The 18,038-nt window shown below is 37.9% G+C and overlaps 1 pseudogene; it reads right to left on the reverse strand.

Moving 5' to 3' along the window:
- Positions 1–16,171: 16,171 nt before the first annotated feature.
- On the reverse strand, positions 16,172–17,669 carry LOC121474895 (annotated as a pseudogene).
- Between the last annotated feature and the right edge of the window lie 369 nt (positions 17,670–18,038).

Raw genomic sequence — 18,038 nt, forward strand, 5'->3', positions numbered from 1 at the left:
ATTTAAAAAAATATACACATGATATTTGATATGCATATTTGTAGACATGGAAAGGAAGATAGCTAGATATTTAAAATATTCAAGACATATTCTAACGTATTAACAGTTACTGTCTCTGGGAGATGGAATTTTTCTTCTTACTTCAAGCTGCTTGCTGAATTATATCTCTACAATAAATATGAGTATTTGTAAATAAACAATCTTGTGAGTGTTGTGTAAATTTTAGAACATCAAATCTCTATACTACCACAATTAAAATAAAAATTTTAAAGATTTTAGCAACATAAACAATAGCAAGCCAGATTTTTTAAAAGACTTTATTTATTTATCATAGGCAGCAAGCCAGATTTTTTTTTAAAGATTTTTATTTATTAGTCCCATCTTTAAACCAATTCTGTAAGCATGATATTAAATATCTCCACATCACAGAAAATTCAGGTTCACAAAGAAATAACCAAAATCAGTCAAGTAGTGCTAGACAATCCAAATGCAGGTTTGTTTACCTGAGGTGACTCTCCAAACTTTAACCATTATTCGTTGTTCCTGCAGCTTGTAATTACGCAGTGGTGAATACCCTGTTAAACAGTGTGTTTCTGTGTGTGTAATAACGAGTTTACAAGTTATTATAAAGTCACACTATGTAAAACCCGATGTACTTCACATGTAATGGTGTTCAAATATATCATTTTGAATTTTTCAGATATTATTAAATATCATTTTTAATGTGGATGTGAACTTATAAAACTGTCGCACGTGTATGTAATATTATAGATGGATATTATGTAATATAATATATAATTGGGCGTTATAAATTTTGATACATGTTTATCTATTCAAATCCTATTCCTTCATTCAATAACATTAGTTACAGTATCTGTTCATACCACCCATGAGGCGCTGTATTGGAGATCAAGCATGTATGCACGAAGTCCTTCTCTTCCAGGAGTTCAGATTCCACTCAGAGACATGTAATCAGATAAATCACATTGGTACATAGTAATACACTTGAATTTCTATTTTAAAAGGAAATTATCTGAGAAATGAACACAGTGTATGCGTGTAAAGAGAATAGAGCAAGTAAATATAGCACACATTTGGACCAGAATTTGGGAACCTCAATTAGATAAAAACTTTAGAAAATAATGATATGGCCCTTATAATACTTAGAGAGAAGCATTGAAATCAAAACTATGCCTTTACCTACATATCATATCTGCAATTGGTTGATTATATTTAACTTCACAAGAAGTCAAGCTAGCAGCAGATTTTATAGTTGATGATTCAGTTTGTCTCTAGCAAATCTTTTTTTCCCTCTATATCCCATTTGGGATCTATATAGTTTTAGTTATGACACAAATACCTGAATCCTTAAGTTTGCTGTAGAGTGACCATTCAATAAGTAGGCAGAATGGATTCTACAAGATTGACCTTTCTGTATCTGTCTCTATCCGGGAAGAAATGGTAAGGGACTGCTAAATGGCTAATATCTGGAGGAAGGACTGATTTCAAAGTCACTCATTTTAACCTCAGGAAGGTACAGCTAATTAGCCAGCCATGAAGAACTGAGAAGACAGGTCCACACATCAAGTCTCTAGGATGTCCTTTCAGGGTGTGTAAAAAGCTTTGGCTCCACAGTCACTCTACTTGACTCTGCTACTTACCAGCTGAGGGGCCCTAGAAAATTACTTTCCCTCTTGGGCCTCAGTTTACTCATCTCTGAAGTAGGAGTAATCAGTTACCTTCTCCACAAAGCTGTTGGAAGGATTAAATGAATTAAATGAACTATTTCATATAAAACACTCAGAAGGATGCCTGGCATATGGTGAATAGGCAATAAATAGTTTGAAGTAGAAAGAGAATGATAATGTTGATTCATACTCTCTAGCAATTCATAGAACTCCTTGAGGTTAGAGAAAATAATTAATTCCAACAGCATCCATATTTGTCGTCAAGAAGTACTCAATGGCGGGGGGGGGGCACCTGGGTGGCTCAGATAGTTAAGCATCTGCCTTCAGCTCAGGTTGCAATCTCCCCATCCTAGGATCAAGCCCCACCCCAGGCTCCTGGCTCAGCAGGGAGTTTGCTTCTCCCTCTCCCTCTGCCTCTCCTCCTGCTCTTGCTCTATCTCTTTGTCTCAAATGAATAAATGAAAAAAAATCTTTAAAAATAAAAAGAAGTACTGAATGTTTGCTGTGCCATATCTTTCTAACCTCCAGAACACAACCATTTGCTGGAGCTTCTCTCTGAGTCTCCAAAGGACGGGTGCTAGATGAAATTAAATCTGTAAGCACACCTTCAGGACCCTCCCCTCCCTACCAGGACACAACATTTAGGCAGTTACCAACATCATCATCAAAATTTCACATATATTGTGATAAATGTAGGTGTAACTCTGTTAGGAGAAAATGGAAATTTAAAAGGGTGAGGAAAACTAAATCATATGCAATTTGCAGCAATGGAAATAGAGCAGGGGAAATATAGAAAGGATGAGATTTAGAAAGTCAACTTTGGGATATCTTTTATAGAACATCTTCTATTTCATATAAATACATAGTCCATGTTCAAATTTTCATTATTTCTGGGCGTTTAAAATTTATTCTTTCTCCCCTAAAAAAGATCTTGAAGGTCTTTAAGAAAAGTCTGTGAGATCAGACTCTGAACACCTGCAGCTAGCTCTAAATCCTGCTGTGATCTATTTTTTTAAAAATGTATTGTGGTAAGAGCGCTTAATATACCTACCCTCTTACATTTTTTAATGCATTATATTGTTAACTAAAGGCATGATGCTGTACTGCAGATCTCTAAAACTTACCCATTTTGTATAACTGAAACTCTATACCCATCGAACAGCAATTTTCCATTTCCCTCTTCTCCCAGCCCCTGGCAATCACCATTTTATTTTCTGGTTTTATGAATTTGAGTATTGTAGATGTCATATAAGTGGAATCATGCAATATTTGTTCTTCTGTGACTGGCTTATCTTATTTATCATAATGTCCTCCAGGTTCATCCATGTTGTTGAATATGGCAGAGTTTCCCTTTTTTTTTAAGGCTGAGTAATATTCCATCCTTTTATCAGTCAATGGAAATTTAGGTTATTTTTGTATCTTGGCTGTTGTGAACAATGCTGCAATAAACATGGGAGTGCAGATATTTTTTTGAGATCCTGATTTTAGTTCTTTTGAATAAATTCCCAGAAGGGGAAATTCTAGATCATTTAGTAGTTCTATTTGGAATTTTTGGAGAAATCTATATACTATTTTCTATAGTAGGTACACCATTTTACATTCCCCAAAACAGTATTTAAGGGTTATAGTTTCTGCACATCCTTGTCAATACATGTTACCTTTTTATTAATATTATTATTATTCCTACTATTATAGGCCTCCTGACAGGTAGATATGAGGTGGTGATATCTCATTGTGGTTTTTATTTGCATTTCCTTGATGATTCATAATGTTGAGTATTTTTTCACATACCTACTGGTCATTGGTATGTTTTATTTGGAGAAATATCTATTGAAGTCCTTTGCCCATTTTGAAAGAGAGTGTGTACACTCATGAGTTTGGGGGAGGGACGGAGGAGAGAATCTTAAGCAGGATCCACACCTAGTGTAAAGCCCCCATAGTGGGGAGCTCAGTTTCAAGACCCTCAGATCATGACCTGAGCCAAAATCAAGAGTCAGAGGCTTAACTGCCTGAGCCACCCAGGCACCCCTCCCCCTTTGCCCATGTTTTAGTTGGGTTATTTGGTTTTTTACTATTGAATTGTAGAAGTTCCATGTATATTTTGGAGATTAACTCCTTATTAGTTACATATAATTTGCACATATTTTCTCCCATTCTGTAAGTTGTCTTTTCACTCTGTGGATTAATTTTTTTTGCTGTGCAGCATTTTTTAGTTTGATATAGTCCCACTTGTCTATTTTTGCTTTTATGGGTTGTGCTTTTGGTGTCATATGCAAGAAATTACTGCCTAGACCAATGTCATGAAGCTCTTGCCTGTTTTCTTCTAGGAGTTTTGCAACTTCAGGTGTTACATTTAAATCTTCCATATTAAGTTGATTTTGGGGTATGATGTATGTTTGCCTTGTGGGGATAAAAACAAAATGAAATATAAACATTTTCTTCTAAAGACATAAAATTTGAAAATATGTCATTCTTGAAATAAAGGGATATTTTTCTTTCTCTTTTCTCAAAATTATCTAACATTGTTTATGGATTTTGCTCTAAACCACATGATGTGCAGATGCCAATTGCAAACACAGTCCGTCCCCTCTTAAAGTTTACATCCTAGTGTGTTTTTTAGCTTCCATCAGTCTACCTGGAATAAAGCTATAATTTGCTTGGAGCAAATAGTTGAGACTGGCTTTGTTTCTAAACTTTAATATGCATTCAACCCTGGTGATCTTGTTAAAATGCAGCTTCTGAATCAGGTAATCTACCTAGGGCCTGAAATTCTACATTTTTAATAAGCTTTCATATTGCTGATCTAGATTACATTTTAAGAAGCAAAACTTTAGATGAAATGGAAAACAAAATACCTGACTTTCTGAACATAGATCAAATTAACAATACTGTATGACTAGTCTATAACTTGTAACTCCCTTAACAGTGTAGGGTAGAAAAGACTTTCCCTTTGTTCTCCTCAGTTCAATAACTGGGTCTATAAAATAAATTGACAACAGGCAGATTAACAGGAAAAGGGAAACAAAGTTATTAATTTCTAATATCATGCCCACCAGGACATCGCAGGGAAAAAAAAGTAAATGCCAAAAAAAGTGGTGAGATTTTGAGAGCTTATATGCCATCTTTAACAGAGGAAGGAGGGCATATAGGCAATTTAGGAGAGAATAAATTATTTTAGGAAAGATGAATGGGCCGTTAGAAGAATAGGTGGAAGATAAGATAGGATAAGTTTTGACAAAGTTTGTCTGGGTGTGGAGTTGACTTCTAGACCCCTCCCAGTGGGAGGAGCCAATCCCAGGAAGGGGATTTAAAGACCATTGAATTCCTTTTGAAGGCCCAGTCTTTTTTTTTTTTTTTTTTATGATAGTCACAGAGAGAGAGAGAGAGAGGCAGAGACACAGGCAGAGGGAGAAGCAGGCTCCATGCACCGGGAGCCTGACGTGGGATTCGATCCCGGGTCTCCAGGATCGCGCCCTGGGCCAAAGGCAGGCGCTAAACCGCTGCGCCACCCAGGGATCCCCTGAAGGCCCAGTCTTTAGGCAGAAATGGGAAGTTCAGAGAAAGCCTCTCTTGTATCTGTTGTTTTTCAAGTGCTTTCACCTCAAAATAATCACTATGCCAAAGTGGCATGTTTTGGGATGGCGTGTCCAGAACTCCTTCATCAATTAGGCAAAATTAAAATGCTTCCTTCCTGCTATTGGAATTTGACCTCTGAAATGCCCTTGCTTCTTAAACTTTAGGAGGCTTATCTCTTAGAGGCATGTATATCTGTGAACAAGGCACACTACCATGTTCATTAACATTATGAGTACTCTATATCCAATGATTGGTTCTGGACTTTGGAAAGAATTACAATCCCAATAAAAGGAGATTTCTTGGTTCTTTTAATATGACAAATGCTTGCATAAATAAAAATGTGAAAAATTATAGTTGTAAAATAACTCTAAAATATCTAAATCTCATTGTAGAACAATTAATAATGAATAAAGAAATGGTTATATAAAATCCAAAGACTAGTAATAATAAGTACTTAATCTACCACAAAGGAAAAGCTCAGCCAAAATACCCATCTTGCACCAAAATACATGTTCAAAAATCGATATTTGCATGCCCAAGACTTGTTTGAAAAGGCGATTATGGTCTCACAAGTAAATCATAAGAATTTTAAAAATTTTGTAAATGCTGTATTTATATGACAGACAAGAACCACTCTGAAGGAATCATTATGGTTTGGGAAATGATATGCAATTTCAAAATCATCTAAATCATTTCAATTGCCTGTATTTACATTTATATAATGGGTATTTATAATGGTGATTATTTTAGAACTTACCTTGTTTTCCAGGATCTCACATTGGTTTCTATGGGAACAAGAATGGCTTTGAAGAGGAGCATTTTAAGAACTCTTTTTACATTCAGTGACTGCTAACTGAACTGCAAATTCTGTTTGTTAACGTTTTTAACTCTTAAATTTTAACACAGAAATAAAAGTTGGGCATTCTAGCTTCATAAATCATTTTAAATAGTAAAAACTATTTTTATGAAACATCTGGCACATTGAAACATTAGAAAATAAAATAACTAGCTTTAGGAGCTAATAATCTGTTAATTCATTAGTGATTAATCCACACTAGCTATGTGCTTGCTCTTGGAAAATTGTGTAAAGAAAACATCATCTGATATATTGTTTCAATACATTTTCTCTGCTATTGATGTGTGTATATATGTTTTCTTACTTTTGTAAAAATCCCTTTAAAAAGCAGTATAAAATGTTCTGCATTTAAAGTTTCCCCCTGCCAATGCCTCACCCATCCTGTGCTATTATTTACCCTGGTACAATGTTATACCTTTACCGTGTTCTCACACCAGCTGGAACTTATTTTTAGTATTTTTTGAAACAAGCTCATAAGTCTTCAAGTTTCATTTTTTTCTTTTTCTTGGAATAGATTTTTAGATCATAAAAAGCCCAAGGTGTAACTTATGTATTACATTTGTGCAGTTTACTATATTTAATATTTCCTCACATTTCATGTTTTCCCATAAACTTTATTTTTTTAATTCCCTGGAGAAATGATATTTCAGTATATTTTTATTTAATCCCTCTCAAAGTAATTAAAACCCACTAAAAATAAGAGAAGCTTATTTCAGAAAAGAGTGCTAAAACTAAATTTTCGTAATGCCCAAACTATAAAAGATGCCGGTTGAAAGCACATGGCATCCCATAACCAGCTTATGTAATAGCTACTCCAGTTATTGCTGACATATAATCTGTGTCTTAAATCCAAAAAGTGCAGGTTGATGGCAGAGTGCCAGGCAGGGTGGAATAAGCGAGTGTTTTTTACCTTCTTGGATTGGTGGATTTCTGCTGTTCACAGTATTGCCCTAGACTTGGTCAGGATTGCTAGAGACTAGAAACAGTTTGAGAAGTCAAGCTGCTGGCATTGTGTGATCAAGAGACTATCCTGTAAGGTACTGACTTGGTATAAACTCCAAGAAATTGTTTTTTTTTTCTTTCATAAAATTATTTTTCATTCAGATTTGATTTTATGAAATAAATTAGAGATTATTACACTTTTAAAAAAGGGAAGATAAATAAGTGGGAAACATGTAACCAAATGTTTTGGGAAAATGATTAATTGATTGACTCTTCTGTTTTTTAAAAGTTGATTTTCAAGTGAAGCTGAAAGCAAGCTGATAAGTAAAAGCAAGTATTATGTTAATCTTCAGAAGAGAAATATATATAAAGTGAGGAAAATGGTCATTAGGGGTACTCAAAATAGGGTCCATGGATCAGTGCCTATCTGGGAAAAGATAAATACAAACAGTGACTCTTAAAGCACTTTGACATTGCCATTTCATCCAATCCTGTGATTTTATATCTTACAAAAATCAGCCCATGGCATTTGGGAATTTTTAAAATTTAGTACAATTAATTTGAGTTGCACTGATTCAGCATAAGTTATTATAAACCAGAAAAAAAAAAGTGCCATTTGAACTTCATGTTATTGAAAATAATTTATCCTATGTGATTCTGTCTGAAAGCTAGGAAGTGAAAGTTTTTTTATCTCTGAAAGATCTCTTTCTAGTCCTAAAATAACATCTTTATTTTCATAAGATTATAGCAAAGGAGGCTGAAGCCGATATTTTCTCCTTTTGCAGATATAAAAACAAAAGTACCAAGGACTTAAGTGAGATGTCTGGTATTACACAATTACTATCAAAATTTTAAAGTCAAGGTAAGAAGAGCATTGTACAGAACTTGTTTAATATTCTAATGAATAAAATAAAAACAGCCTAGCTTGATTATGGCAGCAAATATGATATATTTGCAATTTCAATAGTAGATGGCAGTGCTTTGTCTTAAGATTTCAGAAGGAAAAGCGTTGTCTTACAGCCATTCAATGGATTACTAGTGAAACTACACAATACTAAAAATCAAGGTGAGGGGTTTGAAAGAATTCACTAAGCAAAACCAAAATTGAAGAGAATAAAGAAAGGTAGGAACACATGTATAGTTTGGCTAAAGAACTGTTAAGAGAAGAAATATCAGTCCACACTTCTTTTTTTTTTTTTTTTTTTTTTAGTCCACACTTCTTGAAAGATGTAAAATCCCATAAAAGTCTTGCTACCTTGGACTACAAATAGAAATCAAATGAAAATATAAAAGGGAGAGTTTAGAGCTACACTGGGAATTTGTGTTAGTTGCTGAGAGTATTAAGTTAGTTGAGTGGGCGCCTAAAGGAATCTCTGAGGACATTTAAAACCTCATTGAACAAAGCCGTGGACATTGTATTATGGAGAGCAAGACTTCAATGGCAAGGGGGATGGACTGGATCAACCATGAGGTCTTTTCCAGCTCTAATTTCTTGTATTCCATAGCTCTGTGAAGAATAGTTGCTAAATTGCTTGATCAACCCAGACAAACAAAACTCACACAAGAATAAAATCCCAGACAAAACAATAAAGTTAGCCAAAATTGAAACACGCCCCTCCAAAAAAGAAAAACAAAAACCCTAAATCTTGCATCATATACCAAAGACAATAAATTCAGATTCTGGCAACCTGCCCAGAGAAATGAATTCCAGAGACAGGACCCTTCAGTGAGCAAACCCAACCAAAAGGTTGGGAGAGTTCAACTTCTCAGTTAGGCTTGCAAAAACTCCCAGCTGATCTTAATACTAGAGCAGGCTTAAAAAGTGAAAAGAGAAAGAAATCTATTAAAGAATCTGGTCTCTGAGTGAACTACTCATTCAACAAGGATTTATGGAGTGCCTGCTATACACCAGCCACTACTCTAGGATAGGGTACTTCAGTGAACAAAACAGACAAGACCTCTATTATTGTGATACTCACATTCTACTATGAGGAGCAATAAACAGCACGGGATGATATAAGCTAAGGGGTGGTAAGTGCTAAGTGGGGTAAAAAGTAGGGGGTGGAATCTGGGCAAATGACTATTTAATAGTGCAACCAGGGAAGAACTCAAGGAGGAGAGACACCTGAGCAAGACTGGAAGTGAAAGGAGGTAGCCAGGTGGATTTGGGGAAAGAACATTCAGCATATAGCAGGAAGGTTGGAGCAAATCTGGTGTGTCTGAGGAAGAAGAGGGAGACTAGTGTGGTTGGAGAGGAATGAGCATAAGGAAAAGTATGGAGTGAGTCAAGGAAGCCTTCTAGGTGGTCATTAGGATCTTGTCTTTTACTCCATTTGAGTTAACTACCCACATTTTGCATCTAGGATTCTAGAAACTCAGTGAGAAACTAATTTATGCCAGGTAGCAACTTTCCTGGGAAACCACTCCACCCACATGTCAACAGTGTTTCTGCAGATTACTTCAGTCTATAAGCTTTACTCATGTCAGCATTATCCAGGGATGTGGGCCTTTAATGTAAAAATATGTCCTATAGTTACTGCTACTGAGAATGAGGAAGACTCATCAGCATTGAAATTTTGGATATTTGCTTGCATTTATTCTTAGATCAGCAATAAAAAATCCAAACAAAATTGTATTTGTGATCTTTGTATTATATTCGCACATATATGAAATATGTCTTCTGTCACAGAAAATAAAATCCTGATATCAGCAATTCTATTATGGGCTCATGCTCTTGAAACTTAGTCTTTATTAGGGGCTCGAATTGGCTCATGCTGTTGAAACTTAGTCTTTATTAGGGGCTTGATGAATATTTAAATGTAAGGAGAAACATTAAGAAATCGGTTTAGAAAAAAATAGGTCTGTTTATGAGAAGTAGAGACATTATAAAAGGAATTATTAAACGTTTTCAGATATTTGAAAAAAAATTGTAATAAAATTAAAAATTAAGCTAGAAAAGCCCTCTCACTGTTCATTCATTAATTGAAAAAATTGTGCTGAGTTCCTGCTGTGTGCCTGGCAAGTTTTCTAGACCCTATGGATACAAAAGAGTACAATTACAATACAGGAAAGCCCGCAGTCTACTATGTTACTCCATTAAGATTCTTCTCAGGCAGTTCACCAGGTCATCCTTGTGTAACAATCTGCAATTGAGAACATATGTTGGAGGCTCATCTGCAACCCAGTATCACCTTTTTTTTTTTAAGATTTTATTTATTTACTCATGAGAGACACACACACACACACAGAGAGAGAGAGAGAGAGAGAGAGAGAGAGAGAGAGAGAGGCAGAGGGAGAAGCAGGGTCCATGCAGGGACCCCGACGTGGGACTCGATCCCGAGTCTCCAGGATCACACCCTGGACTGAAGGTGGCGCTAAACCGCTGAGCCACCGGGGCTGCCCCCCAGTATCACCTTTTAAGGTGGGATATGTCAGGAAAGGATGCTTCACGACTTGTCCCCATCTGGTCATTCCCTTAGGAACTTTAGATAAGGAAAAGAGCACAGCATTTGAGTAAGACCTTTGTTGTCCAATACACCAGCCACCAGCCACGGGTGACTACTGGCAATTGATATATGGCTAGTCCAAATCGAGATGAGTTCTAAATATAAAATACACTGGATTTTGATGGCCCAGTTTGAAAAAGAGAATGCAAACTAAACATTTTTTATGTTGATGATATGTTGAAATGCTAATATTTTTAACACATTGGGTTAAATAAAATATTTTATTTATTTTTACTTTTTATATGTGGCTACTAGAAAATTTAAACTTCTATCTGTGGCTCGATTTCTCCAAGTGGGGGAATCTGTATTTGTTCCCTGTATCAGCTCAGAACTATTGCATAAAAATAGCTGATTCTTATTGAGTACTCAGCTCATTGAGTGACAAACTCTATTCCAAGCAAATTAGTTGTATTAAAACATTTAATCCTCATAATAACTCTATGAGGAATGATTTCTCTAGATGAATAATTTGAAGTACCAAAAGGTCAAGAAACTTACCAAAGACTACATATCTAGTGACCAGGGGAGCAGTAAAGCTTTAAAGCTGTAACTAACCCAGTGACTCTCACACCTGAGTGTTCCTCGAAATCACCTGCAGAACTTGTTAAAACACAGAATACTGAGCTCTCTCTCCAGAAGCCCTGACTCTTTTGATCTGAGGTTTAACCTAAGAATGTTCATACCTAACAAGTTTCCAGGTGAAGCTGATGCTACTGATTTGCAAACCACATTTTGAGAACCATTAGCCTAATTCAATGCACTTCTACCACCAACCCCCAATGTCAATAAAGTCCTCAGCCTTTTTGAACCGTAGTTTCTTTATCTTAAACTGTGGATATTTCACATACCTACTTCACAAATCAGAAAATTTGCCATTTTGAAGAGTATAACTCCAGAGTTTTAGTATATGTACAGTTCTGCAACAATCATTGCTATCTAATTCCAAAATATTTCCATCACTCTGAAAAGGAAACCCAATACCTGTTAGCACTTATTCTGTTTTTCCTCTCCCCCAGGCCCTGGCAATCACTAATCGACTTTCCTTCTCTATGTATTTGCCTACTCTGGACATTTCATGCAAATGAAGTCATATAATATATGGTCTTTTGTGTCTGATTTCTTCCCCTTACCATAATGATTTCAAGGTTTATCCATGTTATAACATGAATCAGTACTTCATTTTATGGTCAAATAATATAAAACCGTATGGATGCACCAGATTTTGTTTATCCATTCATTCATCAATTGATGCACATTTGGGTTGTTCTACTTTTTGGCTATTAGAATTTGTGTGTATTTGTTTTTATTTTTTCATATGTTATAACTAGGAGTGGATCAAGTAGGGGTAGAATTGCCGACTCATATGGTAATTCTATATCTAACTTTTTGGAAGAACTATCAAAACAAACTTTGGTTCCAAAGCATTGTACCCTTTTACATTACCACTGGCAATGTGTGAGGGCTCCATTTTTTCCATGACCTTGCCAATACTTGCCATTGCCTGTCATTTTGATTATAGCCATCCTAGGTGTGAAGTAGTGTCTCATTATGGCTTTGTTTTGCATTTTTCTAATGACTAATGATGTTGTTCATTTTTTCAAGTGCTTATTGGACATTTGTCTATCTTCTTTGGAGAAATGTCTATTCAGTCCTTTGCCCATTTTTAAATTGGGTTGTCTTTTTATTGTTGTGGTATAAGAATTCTGTATGTATTCTAGGTACATGTTCCTTATTAGATATATATGATTTACAGTTTCTTCCATGTGGGTTGTCTTTTCACTTTCTGTGATGGTGTCCATTGAAGCAAAAAGTTTTTAACCTTGTAATTTATATATTTTAAAAGTAGAAACTATATATATTTAAGTGTACAACTTGATGATTTGGTATACATATACACTGTGAAATGATTACTACAATTAAACTGAATAATATATCATTTCCTCACATAGTTACCATTAAAAAGTCTTTAATCTTGATGAAATCCAATTTATTTGTTTTTTTATCACTTGTGCTTTTAGGTCACATCTAGAAACCATTGCTTAATCCAAGGTCATGAAAGATTTAGGTCAATGATCCATTTTCAGTTATTTTTGTATATGGTGTGAAAAAAGGGCCCAATTTTATCCTTTTCCATATAGATATCTAGTTATCCCAGCACCATTTGTTGATCATAGGATCCTTTTAAATTTTAGTTAAAAATACTTCAAAGGTTGCATTAAGTATTTTTATTAATATTAATTACAATACTATTTTTCCTCTCTGGGTGCTTCCCTACTATCTTATCAAAACTTTGTAAACACTGTATTTAGAACAAAACAAATGTCCTCTGAGTTAAAATTTCAAGTCAGTAATGACTGACCATAAGATAGGCTTGTTCAATTGGACTCCTTCATTCACTCTTATGTATTAAAGTACCCACATCCCTACCATTATGTCAACCTATATTAATTCTCCTATTCACACATATAGGATGAGAAACAAAGGAATGTTTTCCTATATGATTCCCCTTTGTGATTTTATAATAACATTTCACTCTTGTTTGTGCTTATAGTACTTATTTAACTGATTACAAATTTGAAATATGGTGAGTTACTGCTATATGCAATTGTAGTAATTAGATGTACAAAATAGACCTAAATAAGATGAATGCTAGGGAAAAAAATTTAGAAAGGAGAAAAAAAAGGCAAGTCCAATTGTGAGACTGACAGCAATTGATATACATAGATACTTCTTGTCCATAGGAAGTCAGCTAAATGAAACATAAAACACATTGTCCAAAAGTCATAAGCGGTTTGCAGTGAGGGTGAAGATACAGAATTATAAAGGTGTGGGTGCATGTGGCACCCAGAAAAATGAAAATTATAAAGTAAGAATTTTTTGGCGTGTCCGTAAACTAAGGGCTCTCAGATGAGTGACAGGAATATTTAGGCTCCTGGGCAGATAGAAGTCCGTGGTGCCATAATTGTAAGGGGAGGTTTCATCAAGCTCTTTTAGCTTGAAAACATTTCTCTTTGCTTTGTTCCTTGCCTCCATAATCTTAAGCCTATGTCTGTTTTTGGTTCATTTCTGAGGCCAATATCTGGAGAAAAAAAATGTCTTAGTGTAAATACTTTGCATTATAAATTAATAAAGATTTCTAGTGACTTTATGGAACATAAGCCAAACTGTTAGATGAGGTTCTGGATCTATGGACTGAGGAAAAAATCCTAGACTAGCATTGAGTCCAAGTAACATTGCTGAGTAGAATATGATAAAGTAATGTAAGTATCTCAGTATGTTTAAGGGAAGAGTAATTCTTTAAATACCTATTTCTATGAAAAATGCCCACTGAATTTGGTAACATTCAGCTGAAAGTTCTTGAAAAAGAAACATTACCCCCAAATAAGAATCCAATTAACATTTTTCCTTATTGTATCTTGTGAACTTCATTCTTATCAACAAGAACTAAAAACCAAAGGGTGTTATCTCACAACTTCAGACTAGGGACTATGACTGGAAGACTTTGCTATAATAGTTTTTACAACTTCCTCCATGCTTATTACATTCCTTTCTGGTGTCCTCATTCCTGTATAGTACTTAAATCTATAAAGCAGAAATGGTGTGCATGTCCATACACTTAAGAAGAAAGTACTAGAGAGTACATGATCCACTCATAGCCAATCTTGGAGATGAGAAGAAACAGGGATCTATAGGGATAGATGCAGTGGCATAGTATCAAACAGAAAAGGAATGCAAGCTATGGAATTCAAGTCTTACAACTTTAAAGTCATGTAGTGAATTTATGTTTCATAAAATTCTTGTCAGTAGCTACCATGAGTCATAAGCTTTAATCACCCTGAGTTCCAGGGACCTACATGAGTGAAGAAAAGGAGCAGTTGGAAATTACCTTAGGCCAGAGACTGGACCCAGCAGGTTCCACAGAAGAATAGCCTGCCTGTCTCCTGTTGGTCCTACCAGGTGAGATTCTCTTGAATTAGGCAATGATAGCACAAACCATAAGAACAACAGACACCACAGAAGTGATGACCATACCCCACCCTGGCTGCCTAGTTTCTAGTATAGACCTAATCAGGTCTCTTTTCAGAACCTGCAGTCACCTTTTCTGTCTTGTGACTTCTGATTACATGTGGGTTGTTTCTACACTCACACCTGTGACTAAATTGAATAGCTGATTGCCTCACTCTGTTTCACATTACCTGACAAGATCAAGGAATAGTGTGTCAACTCCAAGGGTTCAGGGATGGTGAGCAGAGGCGAAGCAAGCACAGATAGTGAAGGACAACATCTTGGATCTTATTTTTAGGATATTAGAAAAGCAAACTGTAGTTAGCTTAATTCTGAATTCTGGGGCTCATTCCAAGCAAAGTAAAATTCCCTACATCCTGGGCAGAGCAAGTCTGTACATGTGGTGGCCTTGATGTCTTCTCCCTAGGCAATCACTTCTCTTACCTTAGAACAGCACAGTCAGGTTGCCAAGGACTTTTCCCCTCACATCGAGGGGCTGATTCATGAAACAGTGACTTGCTGGGTTATACCGTGTCCTGGATTTAAAAAACTGAGCGGGAACCAGGGTGTGGACTGTCTATGCAATTCTGTCCCCAGCCTGTGTCAACATGTCTTGGTATTTAAGCAAAGTTTAAGTGCATGCTGATTTGTGTGAAGAAAATTCAACAAAGGAATAAAATCATAGGCATCATCATTGACAGGAAAGTCAAATATTCTGATTACTTGGTGAAATGGATGAAAATTGATTTGAAAAAGCTCTGATACTGTAACATTAGCCGTAAAGTAATTCTTTTTATAAACTATTTCATTTCATTAAACTTCATAAGCCTCCCATGAGGTAAAAATGTATCTATTTTACAAACAAAAATGACTTTTTAAAGATCATAATCAATCAATAATGAAGCTAAAGAAAAATAGCTCTGGATTTCTTAATCTCTGTTCATTATGGCAGGATGGGAAAAGAAACTTATTACACTTCCATGATAAACACATTTCCTGTGAATCTTTTAAAATGCTGTTATTTTCTGTGTGCTTGTGATATAAAAACAAAACAAGAACTGGAGAAGGAGAATGTACATTTTAAGGAATTTATTCAAAGCAAAATCCTATTTACATTCTCTTTCATTTTATTTTTCTAATAAACTTTATTTTTTTAAAACTTTATTTTTTAGAACAGTTTTACATTTATAGAAAAACTATAAGGAGAGAATGGAGATTTTCATATAATCCACAACTAGTTTGCCCTGTCATTAGTAAGTTACCTTCTTATGGTATATTTGTCACAATTAATGAACCAATATCAATACAATTATTTTTAATTAAAGTCTGTGCTCCACTTACATTTTCTTTTCTTTCTTTCTTTTTTTTTTTGACTGGCAGTGGCTTTATTTGGGAAAAGACACTTGAATTGGCTTTCGGTTGGGGGCATGGACAAGAAGGGGTACCCAGGGCAGTAGACTCCCCCTAAGGGTGGGCTGGGGACCGGGGCTGAGCCTTAGGCGGGTCTCTCGTACGCGAGGCCCCCTGCACAGCTCCTTCCCCCAAAGGCTTCATGGGGCCACAAGAGCAAGGAGGCTGGGAGGGCCCGCGCTGGCTGTTCACCTGGGCAGGACGTCAGACGACTCAGACACCCCCTTCCCATCGCGAGTCTCCATCTTCTTCACAGCCACGGACTTGGAGGAGCTGCTGCGGCTGAAGGAACCCAGGGCCAAAGCCGGACTGGAAGGGGCTTGGCCGCGGTTGGGGCCGGGGCTTGTGAGGCCCCGTAGGCCAAGGCCAGGCCCCCGGAGTGGCCGCTGGTGGTCTTCGTGTGGATGCTCGCGTTCTGCATCCCAGACTCACCCTCCGGCAGCGGGCGGTGGCGGTCCCGACGTCCAGGGCAGCCTGACGTTCAGGAGCTCCCGGGACTGGCGCAGCTGCCGGGCCGTGTCCTGCTGGTCCCGCTGCGGGGCGGCCTCCGGCTCCCGCCCGGCCCGGCACCTTGGCACTGGCGTCCTTGATGGCCAGGTCCCCGCGCGGCTCGGCGTGGGCGATGGCAGGCTCCAGGGCAGCCCTCTGGTGTTTGAGGGCCTCGATCTCAGCCTGGAGGCGGCTGATGCTCCGGTTCATCTCGGAAATAGTCTTCGTGCGGCGGCGGTCATCCCCGTGCTTCCGGGCCAAGGTCTGCAGCTCCTCGTACTTGATCTGGTGCATGGTCTCGGCCTCCGCCCGGCTGCGGTGGGCGATGTCCTCGCACTGGCCTTGACCTCGGCGGTGATGCCGCCCAGGTCCAGGGAGCGGCTGTTGTCCCTGGACGGCACCGCGGACGGGTCCAAGATCTGGGACTGCAGCTCCTGGGTCTCCTCTTCCTACAGCTGCCCTAAGGAGTTGATCTCGCCGGTCAGCCCTTCCAGGCGGGACTCCAGTTCCATCTTGTGCATGTAAGCTTCATCCACATCCTTCTTGATGAGGACAAATTCATTCTCCATGTCTCCACGCAATTTCACCTCATCCTCCTATTTATTCTTGAAGTCCTCCACGAGCCCCTGCAGGTTGCCAAGCTCCACTTCCAGCTTCAGCTTCTCTTGCCCCGGGGTGTCCAGCTGCCTCCGGAGGCTGTTGATGTAGCTCTCAAACATGTTGTCTATGTTGCTCCGAGCCGTTTTCTGCTGCTGCAGGAGGCCCCACTTGGCCTCCAGGATTTTGTTCTGCTGCTCCAGGTGTCCGACCTTGTCGATGAAGGAGGCAAACTTGTTGTTGAAGCTCTTGATCTGCTCCTTCTCCTGGGTGCGCACCACCTGGATGTTGGGGTCCACCTCCAGCTTCAGGGGGCTCCGCAGGCTCTGGTTCACTGAGACGGCCGTGATGCCCCCGTACGGCCCCGGGCCCGCCGTAGCCCCCGACCACACTCATGCTGCTGTTCAGACCACCCTGGAAGCTGCCGCCGCAGCTGCCCACCCAGGAGAAGGTGGAGGAGCTGTTGCGGGAGCCGGGCCCGCTCGTGTAGGAGCGGCTGCTGAAGGCCCGGGGGCTGGAGGTGGACACCTTGTAGGACTTCTGGGTCACCCTGATGGACATGGTGGAGGCTGGAGTGGAGGCGAGGAGGCAGAACCTGACAGAGGTAGCAGGAGCTCGAGGAGCTGCTTCTAGGTCCACTTATATTTTCTTAGTTTTTACCAATGTACTTTTTCTGTTCCAGGATATCATCTAAGAGGTCACGTTACACTTACTCTTCATGTCTCCTTAGGGTTCTATTGACAGTGACAATTTCTTAGACTTCCTTGGTTTTTGATGACTTTGACAGTTTTGAAGAATACTTAGGTATTTTGGTTTCAACTATATCTATATCTATATTAGGTATCTTGTAAAATGTCCTTCTATTGAGATTTTTTCTATATTTTTTCTGTTGGTAAGATGGAAGTTACAGTCTTTAGAAGCAAGACCACAGACATAAAGTGCCAATTTAATCCCATGATTTATCACTGT

The sequence above is a fragment of the Vulpes lagopus genome, chromosome 13 (assembly GCF_018345385.1).
Source record: "Vulpes lagopus strain Blue_001 chromosome 13, ASM1834538v1, whole genome shotgun sequence".
In the NCBI taxonomy this organism is placed as follows: domain Eukaryota; kingdom Metazoa; phylum Chordata; class Mammalia; order Carnivora; family Canidae; genus Vulpes; species Vulpes lagopus.